This window comes from Saccopteryx bilineata, unplaced genomic scaffold, assembly GCF_036850765.1.
Source record: "Saccopteryx bilineata isolate mSacBil1 unplaced genomic scaffold, mSacBil1_pri_phased_curated manual_scaffold_17, whole genome shotgun sequence".
Classification (NCBI taxonomy): domain Eukaryota; kingdom Metazoa; phylum Chordata; class Mammalia; order Chiroptera; family Emballonuridae; genus Saccopteryx; species Saccopteryx bilineata.
The window spans coordinates 236011-253631 of NW_027095443.1; the positions used below are offsets into that span (position 1 = coordinate 236011).

At 38.8% G+C, this 17621-nt stretch overlaps 2 non-coding genes across 2 annotated transcripts; one reads left to right on the forward strand and one right to left on the reverse strand.

Moving 5' to 3' along the window:
* Positions 1–251: 251 nt before the first annotated feature.
* Positions 252–327, forward strand: TRNAD-GUC (transfer RNA aspartic acid (anticodon GUC)). Its single transcript has one exon. It is a non-coding gene; the product is annotated as a tRNA-Asp (tRNA).
* Positions 328–17079: 16752 nt separating this feature from the next.
* LOC136318236 (small nucleolar RNA SNORA42/SNORA80 family) lies at positions 17080–17216 on the reverse strand. The gene has a single exon (XR_010728034.1). It is a non-coding gene; the product is annotated as a small nucleolar RNA SNORA42/SNORA80 family (small nucleolar RNA).
* Positions 17217–17621: the final 405 nt, after the last annotated feature.

The window sequence follows — 17621 nt, forward strand, 5'->3', positions numbered from 1 at the left end:
AATCAAAAGAGAACATGAATAGCCTCAGCAATTTTGAAAAGGAAGAATAAAGTGGGAGGTATCACACTTCCAAATATCAAGTTATATTATAAGACCATTGTACTCAAAACAGCATGGTACTGGCATAAGAACAGACATATAGATCAATGGAACAGAACTGAGAAACCAGAAATAAACCCACATTTTTATGGACAACTGATATTTGACAAAGGAGGTAAGAGCATAAATTGGAGTAAAGACAGCCTCTTCAGGCCCTGGCCGGTTGGCTCAGTAGTAGAGCGTCAGCCTGTCATGCAGGAGTCCCGGGTTCAATTCCCGGCCAGGGCACATAGGAGAGGCACCCATCTGCTTCTCCACCCCTCCCCCTCTCCTTCCTCTCTGTCTCTCTCTTCCCCTCCCTCAGCCGAGGCTCCATTGGAGCAAAAGATGGCCCGGGCACTGGGGATGGCTCCTTGGCCTCTGCCCCAGGTGCTAGAGTGGCTCTGGTCATGACAGAGCGACGCCCCTAATGGGCAGAGCATCACCCCATGGTGGGAGTGCCAGGTGGATCCCAGTTGGGTGCATGCGGGAGTCTGTCTGACTGCCTCCCCATTTCCAGCTTCAGAAAAATACAAAAAAAAAAAAGACAGCCTCTTCAACAAATGGTGTTGGAAAAATTGGACAGCTACCTGCAAAAAAATGAAACTAGACCACCAACTTACACCATTCGCAAAAATAAACTCAAAATGGATAAAAGACTTAAATGTTAGCCGTAAAACCATAAGCATCTTAGAAGAAATCATAGGCAGTAAGCTCTCTGACATCTCTTGCAGCAATATATTTGCTGATTTGTCTCCACAGGGAAGTGAAATTAAAGACAGGATAAACAAATGGGACTATATCAAACTAAAAAACTTCTGCACAGCTAAAGACAACAAGAACAGAATAAAAAGACAAACTACACAATGGGAGAATATATTTGACAATGCGTCTAATAAGAGGGTTAATAGCCAAAATTTATAAAGAACTTGTAAAACTCAATACCAGGAAGACAAACAATCCAAACCAAAAATGGGTGAAAGAAATGAATAGACACTTCTCCAAAGAGAACATACAGATGGCCAATAGGCATATGAAAAAATGATCAACATCACTAATCATTAGAGAAATGCAAATTAAAACCACAATGAGATATCACCTCACACCAGTCAGAATGGCGCTCATCAATAAAACAACACAGAGTAAGTGCCGGTGAGGATGTGGAGAAAAGGGAACCCTCCTGCACTGCTGGTGGGAATGCAGACTGGTGCAGCCACTGTGGAAAACAGTCTGGAGATTCCTCAAGAAATTAAAAATCGAACTGCCTTTTGACCCAGCTATACCACTGTTAGGAATATACCTCAAGAACACCATAGAACTGTATGAAAAGAAGAAGTGCACCCCCATGTTTATGGCAGCATTGTTCACAATAGCAATGATCTGGAAACAGCCAAGTGTCTGTCTGTCAAGGATGAGTGGATTAAAAAGCTTTGGTACATATATACTATGGAATATTACTCAGCCATAAGAAATGATGACATCGGATCTTTTACAACAACATGGATGGACCTTGATAACATTATGCTTAGCGAAATAAGTAAATCAGAAAAAACTAAGAACTATATGATTTCAAATATAGGTGGGACATAAAAATTGGACTCAGAGACATGGACAACAGTGTTGGGGTTACAGGGTGTGGCAAAGGAGAGGGAGGTGGCTGGAAGAGAGGAGAGGCACAAAGAAAACCAGTTAGAAGGTGATGGAAGACATTTTTATCAATGTCACCCCATTAAAATTAATTAAAAATTTATCTCACGGCTAATTCAGGCAGTTAGAAGGATAGTATACGGATGCTAATTCTGCTTCTTAGGCCACATCCTGCAAAAGGGGCTTCAAGAAAATTGGTGATTTGGCTCCTCTGATTTTGCCAATTGGAACTAACAACACATGAGCATAAATTTAAAGGACTTTTAGATACTGGAGCTGATGTATCTGTTATTGCTAAGGTACATTGGCCTAACAGATACATTGGTATCTGTTATTGCTAAGCTTTCTGGCCCACTCATGCAGCAGCCACAGAATTACAAGGTATAGGTCAGAGTCAATCCCCTAAACAAAGTTCTAGTTTTGTCCATTTGGAAGATTAAGAAGGTCATTCTGGATTTTTTAAGCCTTATGTGCTCCCTGGATGGCCAGTTAATTTGTGGGGTAGAGATGTTTTGAAAAATATGGGAGCATGGCTTGTCAGTCCTAATGGTTTAGTCAGTACTCAGTCAGATGCTTGATCGGGGATTCTTGCCCACCAAGAGACTAGGGAAAGAACAGCAAGTAATTCTCACCCCCATAGAAGTGGCACCCAATGCCAGAAGGTGTGGATTAGGATATCAAAATTTAGCATAGGGGCCTTGCTAGCTCCTGCTACCTCAATAATACATTGTGCAAATCCAATTACTTGGAAATCAGATAATCCTGTATGGGTAGGCCAATGGCCCCTTTCTCAGGAGAAATTTAGGGCAGCTGCTCAATTGGTACAAGAGCAGCTACAGCTTGGGCACATTGAACCATCTAATAGCCCATGGAATACACTTCCATATTTTGATCTTGTTGCCTCCTGCATTATCAAGGGGCATAGGCTACCCTTACAGTTTATAGGTTTTGAGCCTCAAAATTATTGTTGTTCCTTTTTTCAAAGGATCAACAACAATGGCTCTGGGAAACTTCCACTAAATGGCAAATCGCTCTTGCAAATCAATGAACAACTTTATACTGAAACTGTCAACTTAAAATCAGCTCAAAGACTAGAATTATATGCCATTATCATGGCTTTTCAGCATTTGCCATATTCTTCCTTTAATTTATATACAGACAAAAAATATTTACTTATGGTGTTTCCACTATAAAGACTGCTGTCTTAGGGACAAATGCTGATGAACTATTTCAGCACTTCCTCCTTCTTCAAAGACTTGTATGTCAACATAAAGCTCCATGTTTTATAGGACATACTTGAGTTCACTCCATGCTACCTGGAGCTTTAGCTGAAGGGAATGCCCTTGTTGATCAAGTTACCCAAAAGGAAATTATTTGGAGCAACCATGACAGATCAAGCAATTCAGTCTCATACTATTCATCACCAGAACGCTGTAGCCCTGTGTATACAGTTTCAACTTTCTCGGGAAGCAGTACCGCAGATTGGGAAATCCTGTCCATGGGGTCCTATACTACAATCTGTCCCTTAATTTGGAGATAACTGTCAAGGACCCCTACCAGGACAACTTTGGCAAATGATGTTACTCATATACCTTCATTTGGCAAACATTCCTATGCCCACGTTACAGTGGATACATATTCTGGATTTATATTAACCTCTGTCAGAAAATGAGAGGCTGCTAAGCATGCTATAGCTCATTGTCTGTATGCATTTTTCTATTATTGGATTTCCTAAACTGGTTAAACTGACAATGCTCCTGCATATGGAGCAAAAGCATTTACTGTATTTTGTCTAACATTTTAAATTATGTGTATTTTTACAATCTTTAAAGTCAAGGTATTATTAAAGGGTACCCAGCAAATATTTTAAGGTCAATTTAAAAAAATTTAAAAGGGGGGAGTCATATCCTGGAACTCCTATGGGTCTACCATATCATGCTTTTTACTTAAAAAATTTTTAAATTTCTTTTGAATGCTGATGAACAGGAGACGCTAAATCTTTTTCTCTTGCAAACTACTACCTTCTTTTATTTGATCTACCTAATAACACTGTTTTGTCTTTTTCCAAATAGCTCCAGATATATGGAAAAAATTTATATAGGCGGAAGAGGATCCTCAAACCCCTCAGTGAGATCTTCTGAGCATGGCTTTTAAGATACCAAGAGGCAAAAAAAGCCCAATAGAGATCAGGGAAACTACCAACTTTTAAGATATACCCTTAAAGGCTCCATCGCCCCAAAGTGGTCTCATAGGATGCCATCTGGGTCGTGCTTCAATAGTGGAAAGGAAGGTCATTGAGCTGAGCTAAAGCCTACCAGACTTAACATGCGTCTGCTGTGAGGAAACAGGGACACTGGAAGGTAAGCTTCCCCCTCGCTCCTCTAAGGGAGGGTTCAGTCTCTTCCAGCCCTGCTCCAGCCACCTATAACCTAACCTTGCCCAGAATGCTGGGGTTTGCCACTGAAGGCTGAAGGTGCCCAGGGTTGTTGGCCCCATCTACAACACTGTGGACGAGCCTAGGGTATTTATTCCAAGAAGCAGGTAAACTGATCTCATTTGCACAAGAGCCACTTAACTATGTCTTGCCTGAGTAGTCAGGTTTTTTATTCTTCCCTCAAAGATCTCTGTTGTGGGTGTTGATAGTCCTATTTTCTGCCGCTTTGTTTAATATATAGTGTTTCCTCTATTCCTCCTACCTCAATGCCGCACACATATTTCAGGCTGGGACCTACTTTTAATTTAGAGCTCTCTTTCCCCCTTTTGCCAACTTCTGTTATGAATTTACCTTTTCCACCCAGCTTAGTGTATCCCAAGGTTCTCTTTATCATGCCACAGTCGCAGAGCATCAGGGAAAGGCAACCTGGTCTCATCTCTCCAGGCAGAGGAGAACAGAAGCTCCATCTCCACACATGCTGCAGATGGCTTTTCCAGTCTACCTGAATTATTACCAGCTAGAAGCAGCAGTCACTGGGACTTGGTCTTGAGCTGCAAAGTATAGAATTGTGACAATTCCAGTGCCATGTGGACTTTTCCTGGATGTGGACTTTTCCTGGACTCCTGCTCCTTGTGACAGCTCCTAACAGACTGAACTGGGATTGGGTTGCATTTTTCAGGGATTTGGCATAGTGATGGTGCCAACTTGGACTTGGTGAACATATTAAAGACACTACTCTTTTATGGATTCTTGCTGTATTGGCCAAGAGTTTGCTTAAAGGCTTTAATCACTGTAAAAAAAAAATAGAAGACTGGATAAAGAAGACGTGGCACATATACACCATGGTATATTATTCAGCCATAAGAAATGATGACATCAGATCATTTACAACAAAATGGTGGGATCTTGATAACATTATATGGAGTGAAATAAGTAAATCAGAAAAAAAACAAGAACTGCAGGATTGCATACATTGATGGGACATAAAAACGAGACTAAGAGACATGGACAGGAGTGTGGTGGTTATGGGGGTGGGGGGAGGGAAGGAGGGAGAGAGGGAGGGGAAGGGGGAGGGGCACAAAGAAAACTAGATAGAAGGTGACAGAGGACAATCTGACTTTGGGTGATGGGTATGCAGCAGAACTGAGTGACAAGATAACCTGGACATGTTTTCTTTGAATATATGTACCCTGATTTATTGATGTCACCCATTTAAAATTAATAAAAATTTATTTATAAAAATAAATTAAAAAATAATGTGTCAAAGGTAAGAGAAAAAGAAAGAATACTAAAAACTGTAAGAGAAAAGCAGTTAATTACCTACAGAGGAGCACCCATAAATATGACATCTGACTTCTCAACAGAAACAAATGAGGCCAGAAGAGACTAGCAAGAAATATTCAAAGGGATGCAGAGCAAGAACCTACAACCAAGACTTCTTTATCCAGAAAGGCTATCATTTAAAATTGAAGAAGAAATAAAGTTTTCCTAGACAAAAAAAACCTCAAGGAATTCATTACAACCAAACCAATGCTGCAAGAAATGTTCAGGGGCCTGCTGTAAAATGAGCAAAAAAAAAAAAAAAAGAAAAGAAAAGTGAGAACAAGAGGACTGTAGATTTAAAGAATAAAATGGCAATAAACAACTACATATCAATAATAACCTTAAATGTAAATGGATTAAAAGCTCCAATCAAAAGACTTAGGATAGTTGTGTGGATAAGAAAACAGGACTCGTACATATGCCATCCACAAAAGACCCACCTCAAAACAAGAGACACATAGATTAAAAGTAAAGGGATGGAAAAAAGTATTTCATGCAAGTATAAATGAAACAAAAGCTAGGGTAGCAATACTTATGTCGGACACAATCAACTTTAAAACAAAGGCTATTATAGTAAGGTATAAAAAAAAGTCACTACATAATGATAAAGGGAGCAATCCAACAGGAGGATATAACCATTGTAAATATGTATGTACCTAACATAGGAGCACCTAATATATGTAAAGCAGATTTTGATGGACATAAAAGGTGAGATCAACAGCAATATTATAATGGCAGGGGATTTTATTACCCCACTAACATCAATGGATAGATCCTCCAGCCTTAACTGACACAAAAGATCAACTAGATTTAATAGATATCTTCAGAAGCTTTCACCCCAAAGCAGCAGAATATACATTCTTTTCCAGTGCTTATGGTACATTCTGTAGGATAAACCACATATTAAGACACAAAACAAGTCTCAATAAATTTAAGATCAAAATCATATCAAGCATATTCTCTGATCACAATGGCATGAAACTAGAAATCAACTACAATAAAAAAAATCAAAAAATTTTCAAACACTTTGAAGCTAAATAGCATGTTATTAAGCAACAAATAGGTTAACAATGAGATCAAGGAAGAAATCAAAAGCTTTCTTGAAATAAATGAAACCGAACAGACAATAACTCAAAATTTATGGGACAAAGCAAAAGCAGCCCTGAAAGAAAAGTTTATAGTATTACAGGCATACCTTAAGAAGAAAAAGCTCAAATAAACAATTTAACTCTGCATCTAAAAGAACTATATAAAGAACAACAAATAAAGCCCAGTGGAAATGAAAGGCAGAAAATAATAAAGATCAAAGTGGAACTAAATAACATAGAGGCTAAAAGAAACAATACAGAAGATCAATGAAACCAGGAGCCGGTCCTTTGAAAAGGTAAACAAGATTGATGAACCTTTAACCAGACTCAGGAAGGAAAAAGAGAGAGAACTCAAATAAAATTAGTAATGAAAGTGGAGAAGTAACAATTGACACCACAGAAATACCAAGGACTGTAAGAAAATACTATGAAGGAAACTAAGAGGACTCTTCAACCAAGGAACACTGAAGAAGCCACACTGAGACTGGTAGGAAAAGCGGAAACGCGGAGAGGGCTGCCCAGCTCCCCAGAGCGAACGGCAGCAGGGAGAGACTCGCGTGGCAGGAACTGAGTTTAGAAGAGGGGGAAGGGTCCTGAGCCCCAGGAACAAAGCCCCAGCCTGCAGCCCCAGAGCCTAGAAGAGGCGTAAGGACAGTATTTAGCTGGAAACAAGTCAGGATACTGTTTGTGAGAAAGAGTCTGATTTCTCAGACCCAGGACCCTTCTTAAAAGGACCACACAGAACATCTCTCTCACAACCACTTAACTGGGGCTCCTGGGGACGGGGAGAGAGGAGAGGACCAAAGTAACAGGAAGAGAGTGTAATCTAGGAGACACAGGGAGAAACATTTTGGGAGATAGACACCCTAACCCCTGGGACGAGTCACTCCCCAAAGCTGAAGTGAATATTTCCCCCGGAAACAGCAATACCAGCAAAGGGAAGTAGGAGAACAGCCAAAGGAGCTCCCCCGTGGCACTCAGAGCAGAGTCGCATAGAAGGAGGGAGCTTTTGGGTCTACAGTAGTGAGTCTTAGGGTCCGAGCTGCAACGCCCCCACCCACTCGGCAGAGGGCTCGCTGAAGGGTGGGCGGCAGCGGGAAACAAAAGCATGGTTCTGCTGGCAGGGGTGGAAGCCAGCTGGCCATCACTGGGCTCAGGTGTGAGCTCAATCTTGCCCGGCTCAGGAGAAGGGGGTGTGCAAAAGTGTTCAAGCTCAGCTGCAGGCAGCCTGTAATCCAGCCTGTGGGGGGAAAAGGGCAGGAACCCCAAAAAGGGTGGAGACCAGCCCCTGAGCAAGGGCAGAGGAGCACAGCCTTGCCTTGCCCATGCAACCCAGGCTTGCGGTCTGACTTGGTAGGCGGCTCCTCCCACGGGGGTGGAGCCAAAAGCCCAGAAGAGGTGGAGTTCCACTACTGAGCTGACCTTGGGCACGCAGTCCTGCCCCACCGTAGAGCCAAGGCTAGCAGCCGTTCCTCAAGCAGGCTACTCCTATAAGGGCAGGGCAAAAGCCCAGAAACAGGCGGAGACCCGCAGCTGAGCAAATGTGCTCGCCAGTGCCCTCAGGACCGAGCATAACGTCACACACAGGGGCGGGGCAAAGGCCAAGGCCACCAACGCTTGTGCACCCGAGCGCGTGATCACAGCCACTCCTGTGAAGAGAAAATGCGAAGGCAGAAAAATACAACACAAATAAACCAAGAGAAATCCCCAGAAAAAGACCTAAATGAATCAGATATAACCAAAGTACCAGATGCAGAGTTTAAAATAACGATTGTTAGGATGCTCAAAGATATTAGAACAATCATAGATGGCAATTACCAAAACCTAAATAAAGAGATAACAAATATAAAAAAGGACATTGAAATAATAAAAAAGAATCAGTCAGAAATGACAAATACAATATCTGAAATAAAAAATACAATGGAAGGAATTAAAAGCAGGATGGATGAAGCAGAGAATCAAATCAGCGAGATAGAGGACACGATAAATAAAGGCACGGAAGCAGAGCAGAAAAAAGAAAAGAGACTCAAAAAGTCTGAGGAAACTAAGAGAGCTATGTGAAAACATGAAGAGAAATAACATCCGCATCATAGGGGTTCCTGAAGAAAAAGAGAAAGAACAAGGAATAGAGACTTTGTTCAAACATATCATAACGGAAAACTTCCCACAATTAAGGCAGGAAAACATTACACATGTTCAGGAAGCACAGAGAACTCCATTAAGGAGAAATACAAAGAAACCAACACCAAGACACATCATAATTAAAATACCAAAACTAAATGATAAAAAGAAAATATTAAAAGCTGCTAGAGAAAAAAAGACTATCACTTACCAAGGAGCCCCCATAAGGATGATTTCTGACTTCTCAACAGAAACACTTGAGGCCAGAAGGGAATGGCAAGAAATATTCAAAGTAATGCAGAACAAGAACCTACAACCAAGACTACTTTATCCAGCAAGGCTATCATTTAAAATTGAAGGAGAAATAAAAAGCTTTACAGACAAAAAACTCAAGGAATTCACTGCAACCAAACCAAGGCTACAAGAAATGCTAAGGGACCTGTTATAAACAGATCAAAGGAAAAAAAGAATATAGCAAAAGAGGAATACAGTTTAAAAAAATTGGCAATCAACAATGACATATCAGTAATAACCTTAAATGTTAATGGATTAAATGATACGATCAAGAGACATAGGGTAGTTGCGTGGATAAGAAAACAGGACCCATACATATGCTGTCTACAAGAGACACACCTTAAATCAAAAGATGCACACAGCCTGAAGATAAAAGGATAGAAAAAAATATTTCACGCAAATGGAAATGAAAAAAAAGCTGGGGTAGCAATACTTATATCAGACAAATTGGACTTTAAAACAAAGACCATAGTTAGAGATAAAGAAGGCCACTACATAATGATAAAGGGGGCAATACAAAAGAAAGATATAACCATTATAAATATCTACACATTAATATAGGAGCACCTAAATATATAAAGCAGACTTTGATGGACTTAAAGGGTGAGATCAACAGCAATACTATAATAGTAGGGGATTTCAATACCCCATTAACATCATTAGATAGATCCTCAAGAAAGAAAATTAACAAAGAAACAGCAGACTTATTGGAAACACTAGATCAACTCGATTTAATAGATATCTTCAGAACCTGTCACCCTAAAGCAGCAGAATATACATTCTTTTCAAGTGCTCATGGTACATTCTCTAGTACAGACCACATGTTAGGGCACAAAAGTGCTCTCAACAAATTTAAGAAGACTGAAATCATATCAAGCACTTTCTCTGATCACAACGGCATGAAACTAGAAATGAATCACAGCAGAAAAGCTCAAAAATTCTCAAACACATGGAAACTAAATAGCAGGGTGTTAAATAATGAATGGATTAAGAATGAGATCAAAGAAGAAATAAAAAAATTCCTAGAAACGAATGACAATGAGCATACAACAACTTAAAATTTATGGGACACAGCGAAAGCAGTGCTGAGAGAGAAGTTCATAGCACTACAGGCACACTTTCAGAAACTAGAAAAAGCTCAAATAAACAACTTAACCCTGCATCTAAAAGAATTAGAAAAAGAATAGCAAGTAAAGCCCAAATGTAGTAGAAGGAAGGAAATAATAAAGATCAGAGCAGAAATAAATCACATAGAGGCTAAAGAAACAATACAGAGGATCAATGAAACTAGGAGCTGGTTCTTTGAAAAAGTAAACAAGATTGATAAACCTTTAAGTAGACTCACCAAGAAAAAGAGAGAGAGGACTCAAATAAATAAAATTAGAAATGAGAGAGGAGAAATAACAACTGACACAACACGAATACAAAATATTGTAAGAAAATACTATGAAGAACTGTATGCCAAAAAACTAGACAACCTAGATGAAATGGACAAATTCTTTGAAACATACAGTCTTCCAAAAATCAATCTGGAAGAATCAGAAAACCTAAACAGACCGATTACAACAAATGAGATCGAAACAGTTATCAAAAAACTTCCAACAAAGAAAAGTCTGGGACCCGATGGCTTCACAACAGAATTCTACCAAATATTCAAAGAAGAACTAACTCCTATCCTTCTCAAACTATTTCAAAAAATTCAAGAGGAAGGAAGACTTCCAAGCTCCTTTTATGAGGCAAGCATAATTCTGATTCCAAAACCAGGCAAAGACAACACAAAGAAAGAAAATTATAGGCCAATATCTCTGATGAATTTAGATGCTAAAATCCTCAACAAAATATTAGCAAACCGGATCCAACAATATATGGAAAAAATCATACACCATGATCAAGTGGGATTTATTCTGGGGAGGCAAGGCTGGTACAATATTCGTAAATCAATCAATGTGATTCATCACATAAACAAAAAGAAGGAGAAAAACCATATGATAATTTCAATAGATGCAGAAAAAGCATTTGATAAAATCCAGCACCCATTCATGATCAAAACTCTCAGCAAAGTGGGAATACAGGGGACATATCTCAACATGATAAAAGCCATCTATGAGAAACTCACAGCCAACATCATACTCAATGGGCAAAAATTAAAAGCAATCCCCTTAAGATCAGGAACAAGGCAGGGGTGCCCTCTTTCACCATTCTTATTTAACATGGTCCTGGAAGTCCTAGCCACAGTAATCAGACAAGAAGAAGAAATAAAAGGCATTCAAGTTGGAAAAGAAGAAGTAAAACTATCATTATTTGCAGATGATATGATATTGTATATAGAAAACCCTAAAGTCTCAGTCAAAAAAGCTACTGGACCTGATAAATAAATTCAGCAAAGTAGCAGGATATAAAATCAATACTCAGAAATCAGAGGCATTTTTATACACCAATAATGAACAGTCAGAAAGAGAAATTAAGGAAACAATCCCCTTCACAATTACAACCAAAAAATTAAAGTACCTAGGAGAAAACTTAACCAAGGAGACTAAGGACTTGTACTCGGAAAATTACAAAGCATTGATAAAAGAAATCAAGGAAGATACAAACAAGTGGAAGCATATACCGTGCTCATGGTTAGGAAGAATAAACATCATTAAAATGTCTATATTACCCAAAGCAATCTATAAATTCAATGCAATACCAATTAAAATACCAATGACATACTTCAAAGATATAGAATATATATTCCAAAAATTTATATGGAACCAAAAGAGAACACGAATAGCCTCAGTAATCTTAAAAAAGAAGAATAAAGTGGGAGGTATCACAATTCCTGATATCAAGTTATACTACAAGGCCGTTGTACTCAAAACAGCCTGGTACTGGCATAAGAACAGGCATATAGATCAATGGAACAGAACAGAGAACCCAGAAATAAACCCACAGTTCTATGGACAACAGATATTTGACAAAGGAGGTAAGGAAATACAATGGAGTAAAGACAGCCTCTTTAACAAATGGTGTTGGGAAAATTGGACAGCTACCTGTAAAAAAATGAAACTAGATCACCAGCTTACACCACTCACAAAAATAAACTCAAAATGGATAAAAGACTTAAATGTAGGGCGTGAAACCATAAGCATCTTAGAAGAAAACATAGGCAGTAAGCTCTCGGACATCTCTCGGAGCAATATATTTGCTGATTTATCTCCACGGGGAAGTGAAATAAAAGACAGGATAAACAAATGGGACTATATCAAACTAAAAAGCTTCTGCACAGCTAAAGACAACAAGAACAGAATAAAAAGACAAACTACACAATGGGAGAACATATTTGACAATACGTCTGATAAGGGGTTAATAACCAAAATTTATAAAGAACTCGTAAATCTCAATACCAGGAAGACAAACAATCCAATCCAAAAATGGGCAAAAGAGATGAATAGACACTTCTCCAAAGAGGACATACAGATGGCCAACAGACATATGAAAAAATGCTCAACATCACTAATCATTAGAGAAACGCAAATTAAAACCACAATGAGATATCACCTCACACCAGTCAGAATGGCGCTCATCAACAAAACAACACAGAATAAGTGCTGGTGAGGATGTGGAGAAAAGGGAACCCTCCTGCACTGCTGCTGGGAATGCAAACTGGTGCAGCCACTGTGGAAAACAATATGGAGATTCCTCAAAAAACTGAAAATCGATCTGTCTTTTGACCCAGCTATCCCACTTTTAGGAATATACCCCAAGGACACCATAGAACGGCTCAAAAAGGAGAAATGCACCCACATGTTTGTGGCAGCATTGTTCACAATAGCGAAGATCTGGAAACAGCCCAAGTGTCCGTCAGAGGACGAGTGGATTAAAAAGCTTTGGTACATATATACTATGGAATACTACTCAGCCATAAGAAATGATGACATTGGATCATTTACAATGACATGGATGGACCTTGACAACATTATACGGAGTGAAATAAGTAAATCAGAAAAAAAACTAAGATGAATCCATACATAGAAGGGACATAAAAATGAGACTCAGAGACATGAACAAGAATGTAATGGCAACAGGGGTGGGGGGTGGGAGGAGGGGGGATGGGGTGAAGAAGGAGAGAGTGGTTAGGGGAGGGGAGGGGCACAAAGAAAACCAGATAGAAGGTGACAGAAGACAATTTAACTTTGGGGGAGGGGTATACAGCACAATCAAATGTCAAAATAATCTAGAGATATTTTCTCTCAACATATGTACCCTGATTTATCAATGTCACTGCATTAAATTTAATTAAAAAAAAAAGCATGAACTTTCTAAAAAAAAAAAAAAAGACTTGGCACATTTATTTATTCGTTTTAGAGAGGCAAACCAGAGAGAGAGAGAGAAAGAGAAAGAAGAGGAGGAGGAGCAGGAAGCATCAACTCCCATATGTGCCTTAACGAGGCAAGCCCAGGGTTTCAAACCGGTGACCTCAGCATTCCAGGCTGATGCTTTATCCACTGTGCAACCACAGGTCAGGCCAAGACTTGGCACTTTTAATAGCAGGCAGTGAGGAGCTCTTGAAGGGTTCAAAGTAAGAGTATTGCATCTTTTGATTTGTGTCTTGAATGATCGTAGCAATCATGTCAAAGATAGATTTGAAGAAACAAAATTGGAATCAGAAATTCCAAAGAGAATGTAATTGCATTAGTATATAAGAATTGAAGTCCTAAGATAAGAAGTAATATTCTGCTTACAAAAATTAGGGGATATTTTATAGCTTCAAGTTCATTTAGAAATATCTCCTAATTTTTGTGAGCAGTATATTTGGAATTACAAGTAGGCAAGGAAAACTGAAAAAAACAAAAATAAAAAACCACTGGTAAAAACCAGTCTATATGATTGAGTAAATCTAAGTAAAGGAGAAGCTTTCAAGGACGTTTTTCAAGTTTTGCATTCGAGTAATAGAGAACTCCTAAGGAAATGTCAATCAATATAGGAGTCAAGATAACAAGTTCAGTCTGAAGATGAACACTTGAGGTGTCAAAAGCATATTCTGGTGGAGAGCTCCAGCAAGCAGTTGAAAATTAAATGTAAGGTTCTGAGGCAAGGTCTGGACTGACTTATGAGTTTGAAAATAGTATATAAGTAAATGATATCCAAAACTATTAGAATAAATGAGGTTAGCTAGAGCCAGCATGAAGTACAGATAAGAAAGCAAAAAGAACAAAGACCCAGCATAGTAAGGCAGACAAGGAAAGAGGTCCCACTAGGACTCAGAGATGGAATACAGATGAAAATAGAAAAAGTATGGCCTTCCTGGTGTAGAAGGAGTTGACCCATGGTGCCAAGTTCAAAAGAACGGACCAAATTTTCAATCTAGTAACATATTATTATATTAGAGAGTGTAAGCAATTTGACTACTGATTAAAATGTGTTGAAAGGTCTGACCTGTGGTGATACAGTGGATAAAGTGTCGACCTGAAATGCTGAGGTCCCTGGTTCGAAAGCCCGAGTCACGGCACATACGAGAAGCACCTGCAAGTTGATGCTACCTGCTCCTCCCCCCTTTCTCTCTCTCCTCTCTCTAAAAAAACAAATATCTTTTTTAAAAATGTGTTGACACAACGTTATAGAGAGCAGAAAAGCAAATCCTGCAGGGAGGGGGGTAAGAGGGATTAGAGGGAAACACAGGGGGAGGGGGATACATTCAGGGGGACACTAAAATCTATGTAAACATAATAAATAAATAAAAATGTGTTGAGGCCTGACCTGTGGTGGCGCAGTGGATAAAGCATTGACCTGGAATGCTGAGGTCACTGGATTGTAACCCTGGGCTTGCCTGATCAAGGCACATATGGGAATTGATGCTTCCTGCTATCCCCCCTTCTCTCTCTCTCTCTCCTCTCTCTCTACAAATGAATAAAAAAATGATCTTTAATGTGTTAAAAGATGGAAGACTTAAAAAGGAGACACAGCAATTGTTCACTAGTTAACTCAGAAACTGAACAAGTAGAATGAGGAAACCAGAAATAGTTAAGCCATTACATTAAAGCCAAGGTTTTATTTTGAAATATATATTCAAACTTTATTATTATTAAGGAAAATTAATCTAGTAGAGAAAAGGTGGAAATATCAGAGAGAGGAGCTAGCTGGTGGAGAGAATAGAGATTGATGTGTCAATGTCTTAAGGAGGACAATATGGAAGACTGGGAAAAATAGATAAAATGTTACTATCAGCAAAATGTCTTTGGTAATTCCAATTTGGGGTTAGGGGTAGATCTTCATTTTTCAAAATACAGTCCAGTTCTGCTTACCAAGTGTCCATACTACCTTTTACCCAGCAGTAGCACTTTTGGGGGAAATTTTACCTTGAGGAACCACTTTTTTGTACATCTACTCTTTATGGTTTGGGTACAGCTAAAACTAACCTCCCCTACTCTGCTGTTAACAAGAACAGAGAACTCCTGGTGAGCACGTTTCATTTATCTGAAAAAAAAAAATAACGGACTCGGAAGGCACGTGACCCACATAACAGGCAAGTTTTCTGCCATGATGACTAAGCTGGCAGGAGCCACTAACATTCCAGCTCAGCACCACAGGGGAAATATGTACATGACCAATTCAGGGACTAGATTGGGTGACCTAGAACCAAAGCTCCTATTAAGACAGTCAGTGAAATAAAAACTTAAATTAAAAAGTCAGTTTGCAAGAGTACAAATCACACAAAACATCAGCAACTGTTTCCTTCGGTTTACGTCATTAAATAAATGAAAGCTCTATTCCTTGGTTTTCCCATTATAGCACGTTACTTAACATCTACCTATTTGGATCACTATAAAAACATTTAAAATGATTTTTTTCAAGTTCTTCAAACTTTAAAAATAATCAATATTACTATAATACAACTCTAATTTGGATGTTAAGTTGTAGCTATGAGGAGATACAGGAAGTGGCAGAATGACTGCTCTTATTAGGTCTCTCTTGAGATGTCTACACTTCAGTGGGATCGTGACAGCCCTGGGCCTATAACAATGTGAGCACAAGAAAAGGAGCTCTAGTGCATGTGGGGGGAAAGACAGGAGAGAGTCAGCAGGTCTGGTTTTAGGACCAGATTTTACACATTGAGCTAAATAATCTCAGACAGGTCAAATCAAATGTATAGGTCTCAGTTTTCTCATCTTTCAAGTGGGAGTTTTGAATAGTCCTTAAAATGGTGCTTCCAAGGTAAAATGGGTTCCATGTTCAGATACTTAAGAGAACAGTGCTCACAGGATAAGGGAGGGGGACAGCATGATGTAAGGAGTAACTAATAAATACATAAGACACAGTTAGAAATAGCTTTATTTTTTTTTGAGGGCTGGCAGTGATTGAAAAAAATAGAGCAATAGCTACAAGAACAGCAGGGCTGAGAAGGCTTTCTCAAGAGGAAGGCAATGTCCTTCCCTAACTCAAGTATCCCCTATGGTTCTCCAGGGCTTTCGTTATCCTACACAGTTTTCTATACCATTTGGGATCAGCCTATTAAGCCAACCTCATCACCACTGCCTCCAGCATTGGTCCTGAATTTCATAAAATCCTATCCTACTGCCACCGTAACTCTTTCAGTCCCGTAACTGACTTCAAATATTTTTTATGCCATTTTTCCTATCTGGAATGCCTTTTCGTCCTGACTTCTAGAATTTGGGTAAATTCTAGCATTTCTTCAGGCTCTTTTGTAATTCATGCCTTATAGTACATAGTTCCTACAGTCTATATAGTAAGCACTGAATGTTAGGTGTGATCACCATGTTAAGATTTCAAATGACTCAGCTAATTTACAACAGCTAATCTACACACACACACACACACATTTTTAAAAATATAATAACTAGATAATGCATGTTTCATATCTGCATGTTTTTATCCTTAGTCATCCAGAACATACTGTAATTTCTTAGAAATCAATGATGGCATAATATACCTTTTTTAGAATTTAATTTTCTAGCTTAATCTATAATATAGGCCACCAATGAATACTGATGTTAAGAATGAATTTATTCAGAGTATTGTTAGTTGAGTTCTACATCCCCAAATGATAACTGTTCTTATTTATGATTTGTTTCTACTTGCTACTTTTTTTTTTTACACTGTACAACCCCCTTCAGTGCTCACAGCCCACAGGTAAGGCAGCTAGGCAATGGTTCAAGGCTGCAGTTTACTCTGGCATGGGTATACTATGAGAGGCCCACAGACAAGGGCCCACTATAAACCCATTACCATGCTTGCTACTTCTTTCCAGAGTAATTCAGAAGCTGTTTGTTTTATTGAATTTATGACACCATAAATTTCAAGAAGCACTATCATTTTATACAATTCTATACTTCCAATTATACCATCACATGCTATCACTGCCTGAGAGGATGTATGTATCTCAATTCCAAAGAGGTTAAAAAGTGAAAAAATAAAATGTGCCTCAAGAATTGATACAATATAACAGTTAACCTAGGGAACATTGTTATAAAACACTGCGAATTTATTACTTGTCAACTATTATTGAGAAAGGCTTTTTCATTTATTTCCATAAATAAAAACGTGTATTTTGGGAGGCAATTATTTCAAAGGACTTTAACCTTACATCAGTTTCTTAAACTCTTACTAAAATAATCTGTCAAGAAATGCTAATTATA